Source organism: Crotalus tigris, unplaced genomic scaffold (genome assembly GCF_016545835.1).
Source record: "Crotalus tigris isolate CLP2741 ecotype Arizona unplaced genomic scaffold, ASM1654583v1 scf7180000017720.317629, whole genome shotgun sequence".
NCBI classification, from domain to species: domain Eukaryota; kingdom Metazoa; phylum Chordata; class Lepidosauria; order Squamata; family Viperidae; genus Crotalus; species Crotalus tigris.
The window spans coordinates 54,316-67,283 of NW_024096589.1; the positions used below are offsets into that span (position 1 = coordinate 54,316).

At 48.3% G+C, this 12,968-nt stretch overlaps 1 protein-coding gene across 1 annotated transcript in view; it reads left to right on the plus strand.

Annotated features, from left to right (window-relative positions):
- The window catches only part of LOC120306134 (protein O-mannosyl-transferase 2-like), a 198,621-nt gene that overhangs the window by 34,913 nt on the left and 150,740 nt on the right, over positions 1-12,968 (plus strand). The window contains exon 7 of the mRNA XM_039338813.1: positions 9,761-9,841. The gene's annotated coding sequence lies outside the window, so the exon portion shown is untranslated. The remainder of the gene's footprint in view (positions 1-9,760; positions 9,842-12,968) is intronic.

Below are 12,968 nucleotides of genomic sequence, written 5' to 3' on the forward strand. Positions count from 1 at the left end.
GTTGCATGAACATAGCAGGCGCCCCTTGTAGCCCCAAAGGCTTCACTTGGAATTGGTAGCACCCTAAGAGGCAATTAAAAGTTGTCTTCCATTCATCCGCCTCCTTAATCCTCACATGGTAATACACCTGTCTTAAATCCAGTTTGGTAAACACCTTCCCCTTGGACAAGTGCCCCAGCATGTCCTCCATGAGGGGGAGGGGGTACATATTTCTATGCATACCCTGTTGATTCCCCTGAAGTCAACGCACAGTCTCAGTGATCCACATTTCTTCTTTAAGAGTACTGGTGCTGCCACCCTATATCAATCCTAGTCTCTGCCATCTTTGGGGCTACAATAAATTGAATAGTTTCTTTGTGGCTCCCTACCCTTAGGCTCACTGGTTCTGTCAGGCAGGTTGCAGGCACTCCTTCCGTGAGGGAGCCATCTACTTGCTCGAATTTCATGGGCTGCTTTAGTCTCTTAAGTTTCAGTCCAACAACTCCATCGTTTGCAGGCTGACAAAGCAGCAAGTGCACCCAAAGTCTAACGAGGCGGTAAAGACTCCCCTTGCTCCCGTACTGGGGCACCTCCTACCTCCACCTGGGCAGTCAATAGGGCAATGGCACTACTTACCATAGGTTCATCCTTCCCCTCACTGTGTCTCTCATGGAAAACCGGTCCAGGTTTGCCAAGAGTCGGAGTTCCTTCCCCTTTGCTTGATTGTGGGGAGTCCTCCATGACTTGCTACGCTGCATATGTTTTCTCCTTCATCTTTGGAGTTTTCTTCGGCTTGGGTTGGCTCAGTCCTTTGGCATCGATGCAGATTAGGGGGGTAGGCCGTTGGCTGCTCTGTTGCATTCTTTCCCACATTGGAAGCAAGCCCCTCCCCCTCTGCACATTGGCAAGCATTTCTCTTGGCTTTGGCGGGGGCAGCTCTCAGGCACTGTGTGTTGCTAATACTCCATTAGGTCCAATTCCACTATGGTGGCCAGCTGGTACCATGCTTGGAGGTCATCAGGGATTTCCTGGGACAGGCAATTCTGGTACACCTCTCTATTTAGGCCATCTCGAAATTGATGTAGGTGTTCCAGCTATCCTCCCAGCTTCCCGGCCAGGCTATGGAACTCCCGAATGTATTCAACCATGGACCGGTTCCCCTGCCAAATCGAGCAGATTTCGGCTCCACCCGGTGGGCTTGTGTGGGTTCCCTGAAACTTGCCCGGACCCCCTCTAGGAAAGTATCAATGTTCCCCAGTTCCAGAATCTCCTGTTTGTGGAGTGCCACCATCCATTCAGTAGATTCTTCCAAATTTGCAGCGATGGAGTTCACACAGGCCCCTTTACCCAGGAATGTTGCTCAATGCCGTTCCAGGTAGAGCTACACCTGGTTCAGGAAATAGGCAAGTTTCTTCAGCCACCCCTCAAACGTGCTCTTCAAAGGTGGTAGCTCACAGCCATCATTGACCATAAGTAACCGGGCAGCACCTCCACTAATTCCCAGGCAGCAAGGGCTGGAGCTCCTGCTACTGCCAGGACCACCTGGGACTGCCTGGTGGCCACCAGCAAGGTCCTGGCTGCGCCCCAGTCCCCTGCCATCCCCTGACACACCTGACCTAGCACCTTTAGGAGGGGCAGAGAAGGGGACAAAGTCACCGCAGCTTGATCCATTCCAAGCATTGTCCTCCGTGCTGGGGATTTTACTGGTTCCGCTCCTCGTATCTCCATCCCAACAAACTTCTCCAACAGCTGCTCCACCAAGGTGGTCAGGGGTTTCTCCAGTACAGGAGATGGAGAATCCACCAATTCTCTGTCTGCCTGCTCTTGAGACCAAGTAGCCAAACTTGACACACCCCCTCTTGCTAGGAGATCCAGTCTTAACTTGGTCTTAGCTCTTGAAGACGTATCAGGTTTGGCTCTCAACAGATAGCAGGTCAGAAATCCATTGGTGAATTCTCCTTTTTCCTTTAAATTGACTGAATATTAATTGAAATCCTCCCTTACTTTGTAAATCCTAATTTGGAATCCTCCCTCAAATTTTCCCTTTATCACTGGGATCAGTGCTACTTTAGAATTACTGCTTGAGGAGTAGGAGGTGGGCAGGGAGAGACTCCGGCAGCTTTCCTTTCCTGTTTTCTCCCAGGGCTCTGGGGGAAAATTCCTTGGGCAGGCTTGCCTTGGAAATCCATCCTTCTCCCCCCATTTTTTGTCCAACAACAGAATCTCGTGCTGCAGGCTTAAAATTTTTTTTTTTAATTTGGGGCCTCCGGATCATCTCCGGCATCCAGGAACACCCGCGGGCACCATTTTGGTTGCCATTGGAGGCAACGAAGTCATTTTTCTTTCCTGCTGTTCGGAGGCTGCCTGTTGATTTAAATTTTGGCGCAGCGTTTAGTGCTGCCTCAGCATCCGGCCCCAGCACCAGTAACCTTCCTTTCAAAGCCTCCGGTGTCATTTCCAATGGAGAGCAGGTCGCGACCGCCATTTTGAGGTCACCGCCCAGGGAACAAAGTATAGGAGCAGTTTCCTCTTCTTCTTGCAATTGTTTCGGGCCTTCTCCTGAATTTTGGAATAGGCCTCACATGCTTTGGGGGCCAGGGTCTTTCAGCCCCACTGCAGTCCGTTAGGTTAATAGCGCTTTTCACGGACCCACCATGACCGCCATTTTGAACCACGCCACGCGGTCATTTAACTAGGCCACATTGAGCCCTGCCCCAGTGACTGCCTACAGGCCTCATCACTTTACCATAGTGAGGGTCTTGTTGGCAGTAGGTCAAACTTTTAGAGGATAGAGCCTCCAACCTCCACAAATCAATACTTGCAATTTAAAACATTGACCAGCCACCATTTTGAACCTGATCCTTTCTTGCTAGGCCTTGTCTCAGGCCCTTTGCACCCTTCATTGGGAGTTTTTACCTTTTGTGGTGCACCTTGACTGGCCAGCTAAGGCCTCTGGGCAGAGCCCAGAGAGTGGCCCCAAACATGCCTTCGGCATCTAACTCAATTGCCATGACCTAAGCCCAGATAGAATTTTTTCTGGTCAGGTGGTCAGGGGAACAGTCTTGTTACTTGTTCCAATTTCGCTTCCGCCAACTACTTGCCTGCCAGAGCTTCGTCTCAGTTTCTTTGAAACTGCTCAACCAGGATGGAGGACTCAACGATGGCTCAACCCAGGAGCACTGCCTCACCATCCTCCAGTTACGGCTGCCACAACTCATCTACCCAGGAGGCGGCAGTCAAGTCCAAATCTAAGGCTAAGACCACTCTCAAGAAGTCTTCCAAGTTGGCGGAAAAGCAAGCCAGCCGTAGGCACTAGGCTCTGGAGAAGGAGTTCTCCAGAGCGCAGAGTCAGGCCGGATTAGAGACGGATCAAATGGCGATTTCTGAATTTGACCTTCCTTAGGTCCTTCAACTTCAGCTCAAGGCGTGTGGTCCCTCACAGAGACGCCTGTCACGCTCAGCTCTCCTTCCGCATTTACCCAACACACAACAACAGCTCCAGGTTCAGCTCCGGAGGCCACCTTCATGCCTACGGCTGCAGGCCTCAGGGGACCAGACATCGGAGACATTTTCTCCAACGGTCGCCTTGAGGCCTTACTATCTAAGGTGGTGGACCGAGCCCTAGCAGAACGGTCCTTCCATCCACCTGGTCAGGGAGCTTCCACATCAGCCATGCCATTTTATGTTCCTCCTATGGAGCTTCCTGTAGCTCAGGAGCCCGCGTCTCCCGCACACTCCTCCATGAGTGGCTATTCTTCCCCGCACGGTGAGGAACAGCCGGACTTTAATATGTCAGAGGAGGAGGAACTTTCCCCCGAGCCCTCCCCTTCGGGAGGATTGTTCAATCCAGCCTTGTTCCTTTCACTGCTTCACAAGGCCACATCAACGGCAAACATAGAGTCCGATCAGTTCCCTCAGCCGCAAACTACATCAGATTCAAGCCCGAATCCGATATTTTTCGAAACAGTGGCAACCCAACACCATGTCCCGTGTCCCTCTATTTTTCTTAAAGGGATCAAGAAACAATGGGTCTCCCCTTCTTCCCTTTCATAAGCGGGACTGAGAAAAAGATATTTAGCACCTCCACAGACCTCACTGATGCACTGGAGGTTCCCAAGGTTGACGAAGCCTGGACCCCTCTGGTATCCCAGACTGCAGTCGCTGGAGACTTGTCGGAGGCGCTTAAAGCAGATGACAAAAAATGGGAGCAGACTTTCCGGAAGACCCATCAATCAGCAGCATGGGCAATTAAAACGGCCACTTGTGCATCCTTTTTTGTCCGCACTACCCTTTTATGGCTGCATCAGCTTCAGGCCAGAGTCTCTGCTGAGGACATTTGGACCCACCAGGACCTAAGCAAAATGGTGGCGGCCACTGAGTACGCTACAGATGCTACTCTTCAGTCGGCCAGCTTTGCCTCTAGGTCCATAGCATCCAACATCACAGCCAGAAGGATGCTATGGTTGAAACACTGGCAGGCTGACGCCAAGGCCAAATGACGTCTGGTGACTGCTCCTTATCTGGGCACTAATGTATTTGGGGAGGCCCTGGCTCCGTACCTTGTAGAAAACAAGGACAAGCGGAAGGTCATGGCTCACTTGACCAAAAAGTCCGATAAGCGTCCCGTTCCATACTTTTGTAGGCAGTCCTTTCGGCCGGCAGCAGGCCCAACAGTTACTCAGTCCTCCCGCTCATACACTCCCAAACAGGAGAGACCATATGACCGTCCTTATGATAGACCAGGCTTTCGGTCCAGGCAATAGAGCCAGTCTAAGCGGCCATTTCAAGGGGAGGACGCCCCTACAGGAAGTCCAAGTGACTCCTACACTGTTCTTCCCATCGGGGGAAGGCTAGCCCACTTCTTCCGCCAGTGGGAACTCACTTCCACGGACAACTGGGTCTTACAAACCATCCAGTTTGGTCTGTCCCTGGCGTTTCTAGCCAAGCCCCCAGACCGATTCATTGTCTGTTCCATTTCCAGGGATCCACTCAAACAGGGATTCATGCAGGAGGCCATCCAACATCTTCTAGAGATTCAGGCCATAGAATCGGTACTGCTGGACCATAGGGGAGGGGGGTTCTATTCCATCCTATTTGTGGTTCCCAAGGCCTCAGGGGAGTGGAGAGCGATTCTGGACCTCAAACATCTAAACTATTACATCACTTACAAAAAGTTCAAGATGCAATCACTCCAGTCCATCCTGGAGACTTCCTGGCGTCAATAGACCTCACGGAAGCGTACCTCCACATTCCTATTCATCCAGCTCACCGATAATTCCTAACGTTCTGTTACAGGCGCAGGCATTTCCAGTACAAGGTCCTTCCTTTTGGCCTTTCTTCAGCACCCAGGGTGTTCACCAAGATTCTGGCTGTGCTAGCCGCCCAGTTGAGGAAAATACCAATACGCATCCAGTGTTATCTGGACGACATCCTGATTCAAGCGTCATCCTTCCAGGCAGCTCACACCATTCAGGTTCTTCAACAACATGGCTTCTCAGTCAATTTTCAAAAAAGCCAGACAGTTCCTTCATCCAGGCTTCTGCACCTGGGAGCCGTCATAGACACCACAAATTGCATGGTCTATCTCTCTCAGGAGCGAGTGGTCAGCATCAGGGACCTGGCTCGCCAGGTGTACAGGGAACATACAGTTCCATTGGTCTTACTCTCCCAACTGTTGGGAAAGATGGTCTCCTGAATAGCCATAGTTCCCTGGGCCAGACTCCACTTGCGGGACCTCCAATGGTTCCCCCTACCATTCCAGCGGGTGAATGCCAGCACATCCAACTGTCAGGTCAGGGTCTTGGTTCACATTCGCAAGGCGCTACACTGGTGTTCTCACAGGCAGTGACCAAAGGATCACCCTTCAAGGAACCGGACCGCATCACAATCAAAACAGACGCCAGTCTGTTCGATTGGGGAGCCCATCTACAGTCTCAGTTTGCGCAGGGCCATTGGTCCCGCGCAGACTTGAGACACAACATCAATTGGCTGGAGCTCAGGGCCATCCACCTAGCTCTTCGCCAATTCAGGCACTGGATCAGGGGTCGTCACGTTCTAATCCTTATGGACAACATGGCGTCCAAGGCACACGTCAATCATCAGGAGGGCACCAGGCCCAGGTCCCTCATGTCTGAGGCATGGCTCCTGGGTTCCTGGGCAGAGTCCCACCTGGCCTCTCAGGGCTGAACACATCTCAGGGGTCGAGAACCAGCAAGCAGACTTTTTGAGTCGCTCTACGGTGGATCCCTCGGAGTGGGGGTTGCATCCGGATCTGTTCTCCGAGATCTCCCACATGTTCGGCCATACAATCCTCAACCTGTTTGCGTCATCAGCCAATGCCCAACTCCCCAGGTACTACTCCCGCTATTTCCTTCCAGGGGTGGAGGGGACGGACACCTTGCGGACTCCGTGGCCACAAGGTCTTCTTTACGCCTTCCCTCCCCTCCCACTCATACCAGCGACTATCCGCAAGCTACTCCAGGAGCAGGCGGAAGTGATCCTCGTGGCCCCATACTGGCCACAGAGCCCATGGTTTGCCGACTTGGTGAATCTTTCCCAGTCTCCTCCGTGGAAGATTCCTCCTCATCGCGTGTCATTACGCCAGGGGATCCTCCAACACCCGGACCCTCAATGGTTACAGTTGACCGTCTGACGCTTGAGCGCAGCATAATGACACAAGAATTATTTTCCCCTCGCGCCATTACCATGATTCATTACCATCCAGCGACCAATCGCATTTATGATTCTACTTGGAAAAATTTTTGCCATTGGTGTTGAAGGCGACAACTGGATATTTCCAAATTGACCAATTCTTCAGATTGTAAATTATCTTTTGGACAGTCTGGACAGAGGCCTCGCCCCTGCGACTATTCGCAGAGAGGTGGGGGGCCCTGTCAACATTACTCACTTGTGTGGATTCCGTTCCCTTAGCTCACCATCCTAGGATTCATGCCTTTATCAAGGGTGTGTGCAACACCAGGCCTCCCGTGGTACACAGGTACCCCTCTTGGGACTTGCCTTGCGTCCTTCGCGCTCTAACAAACTACCCTTTGAGCCCATAGTGACTATTCCGTTGCGGAACCTGTCTCTTAAGGTGGCGTTCTTAATCGCCATCATGTCAGCCAGACGTATCTCTGAGCTGGCTGCCTTATCAGTCAGGAATGACCTTTGTATCTTTCACAGCGGTCGGGTGGTCCTTCGTCTGGACCCCAGCTTTGTAGCCAAGGTAAACTCGCTCTTCCACAGGGCACAGGAAGTCATCTTACCAAATTTTTGTCCCAATTCTTCCCATGACTTGGAGTGGCAGTGACACATGCTGGACGTCCACAAGGCACTGCGGCATTACATGAAGCTCACGGAGCCTTTTCGTAGGTCTGAGGCCCTATTTGTTTCTTTCCGTCCGGCTTCTCTGGGACAGAAAGTTTCCGCTGGCACTATTGGCAGGTGGATCAGGGCCTGTATCACAGAGGCGTACCAGTCCTCTTCCCTGCCGGCTCCAAGTCATCTTACTGCCCATTCCACTCGCAGTGCTGAGACCTCTGCGGCATGGACCACTCAGGTGTCCATCTAGGAGATTTGCAGGGCTGCAACATGGTCTTCGGCCTCCCCGTTTGTACGCCATTACAGAATCGACCGCTTCGCTTCAGCAGACGCCTCCTTTGGTCGGAGGGTCCTTCAGCAAGTGGTCTCCGGGGGCACTATTCCAGCCTTATCTGTTTCCCACCCATCGGGACAGTGAGGGTTTGGTATGTCCCATTGGTGGATTCTCCATCTCCTGTACTGGAGAAGGGGCGTTGTCTTACCTGAACGCCTTTTCTCAGTACGGAGATGGAGAATCCACTCCCACCCTTTAGGTCAGTTAAGGGTTTGAGAGCCAACACCTCGTCCACCTTCAGCCACTTCGCCCTCGTTAAGACTGGATCTCCTAGCAAGAGTGGGCGTGTCAAGTTTGGCTACTTGGTCTCAAGAGCAGGCAGACAGAGAAAACCCATTGGTGGATTCTCCATCTCCGTACTGAGAAAAGGCGTTCAGGTAAGACAACGCCCCTTCCACTCTGCTGTCTCTTCCCAACCTGCAGCCTCTTGGCCTTCCACTTGCTCCTTCGGGTTATCGCAATCCCCGGCTATGCACATATAGCCACGGGAGAGTTGGTGGCTAGAGTCATGGCAGCACCCTGCCTCCAGCCCTGGTATAATTCTCCCGTGGCTGTATGGTCAGAGCTGTGAAGGGGGCCAGGGGGTTGAAACTGCCAGCCCACGGACTATGCAGACAGCCTAACACTGGCCTCCAGAGCTGCCGCCATTGAAACCATACAATATAGGTGACGAATGGGGAGCAGGCAGTGTGAGGCAGTGCCACAGATCCCAAGTAGCAGGTGGAGGAGGCGGAGGTGGCCACTGAGCAAAGTGATCTGCAGGGCGGGCAGTGCGAAGGGGGCGGCGGGGACCAAAGAAAGCCCTCCAGTGGCAGACACGGCTGTTGCGCAGGGGTGGCAGTGGCCTTTTGTCATCACTCCCACTGGTTCGAAATGGCGGAGGGGAACCAGGTAAGGGGACTGAGCCTCCCCTGCCCATCCTTCGTAGTATGGCAATCCGGCTTGGGAGGGGAGTGAAAGGGAAGAGATAAGCAGGCAGCTGGGTCACTGAACAGGTGGGGGGAGGTCGCTGATTGGGAATGGTCTAGCTGTGGGGTCCCTGAAGTGCGCAGGTGCAGGGCGCATGGGGCAGCTCCACCCCCTGCCACCTGCCTTGCCTCACCTCACCTTGTGGCAGTGGCACCAGTCCTGTTGCAGCAATGAGCAACCAGACGGTGGGACAGAGTAGACGGGCTCTTAACTAGGGCTTATTTTGGGTGTAGAGCTTATATTAGGTGCACATTAAAAAATCATGCTAGGGCTTATTTTCTGGGTGGATCTTATTTTTGAGGAATCATGGTATTTTAAACTCTGGAGGTTCTGTTAATTGAAAAAAAAATAGTTTCCCAAAATAGCAGTATCTATATTCACAGAGACAGAAATGTAAATTTTCTGTTTAAAACAATGGAGAAAGATTTTCTGTATGTTCAACTGGATCAGCCTTTGGCAGTATCTTGCCAATATTTTTTGTATTATTTTGAGATTCTTGGGGGTTTTCAAGAAGATTTTGAAGGAGTTAAGTATTTGCACCCTTCTTCATTTAAAAGAAATCATATTGTCATTTAAGTTCAGCCATTTTGTTGCTAAATAAAGTAGAACATTATAGCCTGAGTTGTGAGAGTATGGATATAAAAATGGCATTATAAGACTATAAAATAGTTTCAGTTTGTGATGGCTTCTATTTCCTCCCGCCCGTTTTTAAGAACAACCATACTGAAATTTGGCCATTTGACATTGCAATCTCAGGAACCCAGGGATCCACAGATTGGATGCCACTAGGTCTTGGCTGTTCCACCTCCGCTGTAACTGCCGGAGCTTTGTTGTCCATAAACCAGGTCTATAAAGTGTGCGTAGCCTGTTTAGATCAAGAGCAACAAGTGAAAACACTTGTATAGCTAGAATTTATTTTTAGAATTTAGGATTATAATTAAAATATGTGAATTAGAATTTGGAGACATTACAATTGAAAGATATATAATGCAGATACATTAATTCATGCTAGCTTAATTCTCAAAGATGCATTTATATATGAACTTAAAGATATATGCTGAAGATGTTTGAAAGTGTTAAAATTAATTTGTAATAGTATAGCAATAACAGTAATAGTAATTGTTTACTATTAAAAACAATTTCTCCCCTACTTAACAGAAAACCACGACCCAGTAGTGCACGACCAGCTCCACCCCGTATAAAACGACAACAAAGTACAGAGATTTTAATTCCAGAAAGGTAGGGACAAATTATGAATAATGAAAAATTCTTAATATTGCTGATATACTTACTATTCTATGAGAGCCAGTTTGGTGTAGTGATTAAGGCATCAGGCCAAAAACAGGGACATTTTGACATCCCTCCTTACAGCACAAATCAGCTGGGTGATCTTTGGCCAGTCATTTGCTCTCAGCCCTAGGAAGGAGACAAAAGCAAACCACTTCTGAAAAACCTTACAAAGAAAACTGCAGGAACTTGCCAAGCAGTCTCTGAGAATTGTACATGATTGAATGGAAGGGGAAAAAACTATAATATATCCAATTAGAAAACACAATCCAGTTTGCATTATCAAACATGATCACTAGCCAATAAGCTAATAAAAAGACTGTCCATTTCACCATTTTTCCAGTTTGTTTGAAATTTTTAATACATGCTATTTGCAGGCAAGATCAACAAAATATGTGTTATAGTTTGCTTTTCTATTTCTTTGATTATTTGGCACAATTATATTACCCAAATAAGGGTTAATAATAATTATAGATTCAATGGTTCAAACTTATTCTTAACTTCTATGGCATACATAAATGAGATGTTGTTCACATTGAATTTGGGGAGGGGGGGATAGTACCTTCTTTCACTTAGCATAGTTCGAGCTTCAGTTTAGCCACTAATAGCTGATGGTCTGGGCTACAATCAGTGCCAGGAAGTATATTGACTTAACAGATGCAACTGAATCTTTCCAGCATTGTTAGCATAAAATGAAGTCTATCTGATTTTTATGTTGTTCATTTGGTGCTACCCATGTGTATAAACATCACTTGTATTGAATAAAGAACATGTTTATTATGCTGAGATGATTTACCTGGCAAAATTACACTAGGCAATTGCCAGCTTCATTCCGTTCACATTGCGCAAACTAGTATACTATTCTTGCAACTTTTCCTTGGCTTACTTTTGCATTGAAATCGGCTGTAATACTGTATACAAAAGATCCTTTTTTTTTTTTGTATATGCTTGAGAGCAAATTGAAGCTGATGGTAAAACAGTTCAGTTTCATTGTCTTTTGAATCTACAGTTGAAGCATAGATTTGTAGTATGGTGATATTGAGTGGCTTGCCTCAAATTTGGATAGATATTATGCGATCGCTATATGCTCTGTGATTCTCAACACATTTAACCCGTGATTACAAGAAAATAACTCCTTTTTGTATGATGATACTGTTTCACAAAAAATAAATCATAAAGTCATCTGATTTGAATTGACCAGTGCCTGTCCAGTGAAACTCACTGATGCCAAGGATGTCTATGTTCACTCCAAACATTTCTCTTTTTACAATTTTGAGTTTTCCAAAGGACATGCCTCTAACATTCCATGTTCCAGTTTGATATAACTTTGTACAGTAAAGGCGACCTCTTTCATCATGGGCATCAGCAATAGGTGTCATCTGCAAATTTGATGAGTTCCCCTTCTATTCCCTCATCTAAATCATTTATGAAAATATTAAAGAGTACTGGGCTTAAGACAGAATCTTGGAGTAGCCACTGCTTACTTGCCACCATGTAGATGTAGTTCCATTAAAAACTACTTGTTGAATGCAGTTTGTCAGCCAGTTACAAATCCATCTGGTGGTGATGCTGTTTATCTTCTACCTCAGAAGTCCCCAACCTTTTTGGCACCAGGGGCCGATTTCATGGAAGACAATTTTTCCATGTACCGGGGTGGGGGAAAAGGTTTCAGGATGATTCAAGTGCATTACATTTGTTGTAAATTTTCTAAATAAACAAACAAAGAAGTAAATAATGTACTTTAGTTCTGTTATTATATTAGATTAGACCAGTGACTTTCTGTTTCTAAGAAAGAGGAAAAGAAAAGAGACAATCCTAAACTCAGCCTTCCAGCAAAACAAACCAAAGACCCAGCATGCTGAGTAAATGCTGAGAAAACCACGAGAGAGAGAGGGGGGGAGAGAGAGAGAGAGCGCAACCAAACCAACTCAGCACTGCGCAAGCACCCAATTTCATGGTTCTGATAGATGAGACCAGTAAAAAGAACTCAGAGGGTAAAAAGCTTCCTTTTATTTGGCTACATAATATCGGCACGGTCAAAAGTGAACCCAAAACTGAAACATCCCCTCAAGGTTACAAAGTTACAAGTGAAACTTCCCACTCCTGTAGCATGTCATAAATCACATTTCCCAATTAATTACTTGTGTGTGCTTTCTAACGAAAGATACAACCCACCAAAATGCAGCTAGCAATGGTTCCCACAGAACAATGTATTGTTATGGTTAAGATAAAACTCATCTCCCTCCTCCCAAGTCTGTGGCAACCGAAAACGAAGGGAAAATGGCTTCAGCTAATTTTGTTGTAGAGTTGACACCCAGCAGTCTTGGAAAAGGTGCAAATGAGAGAGGGATTCCCTTGGAGACACACTGTGCTTAAGGGGAAATGTAGCTTCTCCCCTTCCTCTCCCCCATTGCAAGCCAAGTAGGAGCGCACTTGTCTTGTGAACATAGAGAGCTACACGAAGAAAGGAGGAACATAAACACAAATAGACCAAATTAAAACTCGAAAAGCAGGCAGGATGTTGCCAAAACATGAGGCACCTGGAGCATCAAAATAAAAGCAAAAAACTCCAGTTGAAGTGCAATGAAGCCCAGCGGTCTAAGAAAAGGTGCAGACTAGAGAGAGAATTCTTTGGAGCTGCAGTGCTTAAGGTGAAAGGTAGCTTCTCCCTGCCCCTATTTGCACCCTGAAAAAGACACTCTGTCACACACATGCCTGGGGGGGGGGTCCACCTCCAAACAGGTTTTGGGGGAGCTCCTAGTTGCACGCTGGTCTTGTGCGCATTTGTCTTACAAACTTGAAGAGTTGCATGAAGGCAGCACGAGCCCAGCTGGAGTACCAGGAGGGGGAGAGGAGGAAAATGAGGAAGAAGAAGAAGTAGCAGGAGGAAGAGAGAGCAGGACCAGGAAGAGGAGTCAGAAGAAGAGATAGCAGAAGAAGCAGGAGGACAGAGAGGAGGAAGGACGCAGAGCTCAGATGTTGCAAACCAGTTGCAAGTGCAGCTGTCAGAGGACCTTGCACTGAGTAGACAGCTTGTGTCCCTGCCCAGACCCCTACAGGCTTGCCACATTCCTGGAAG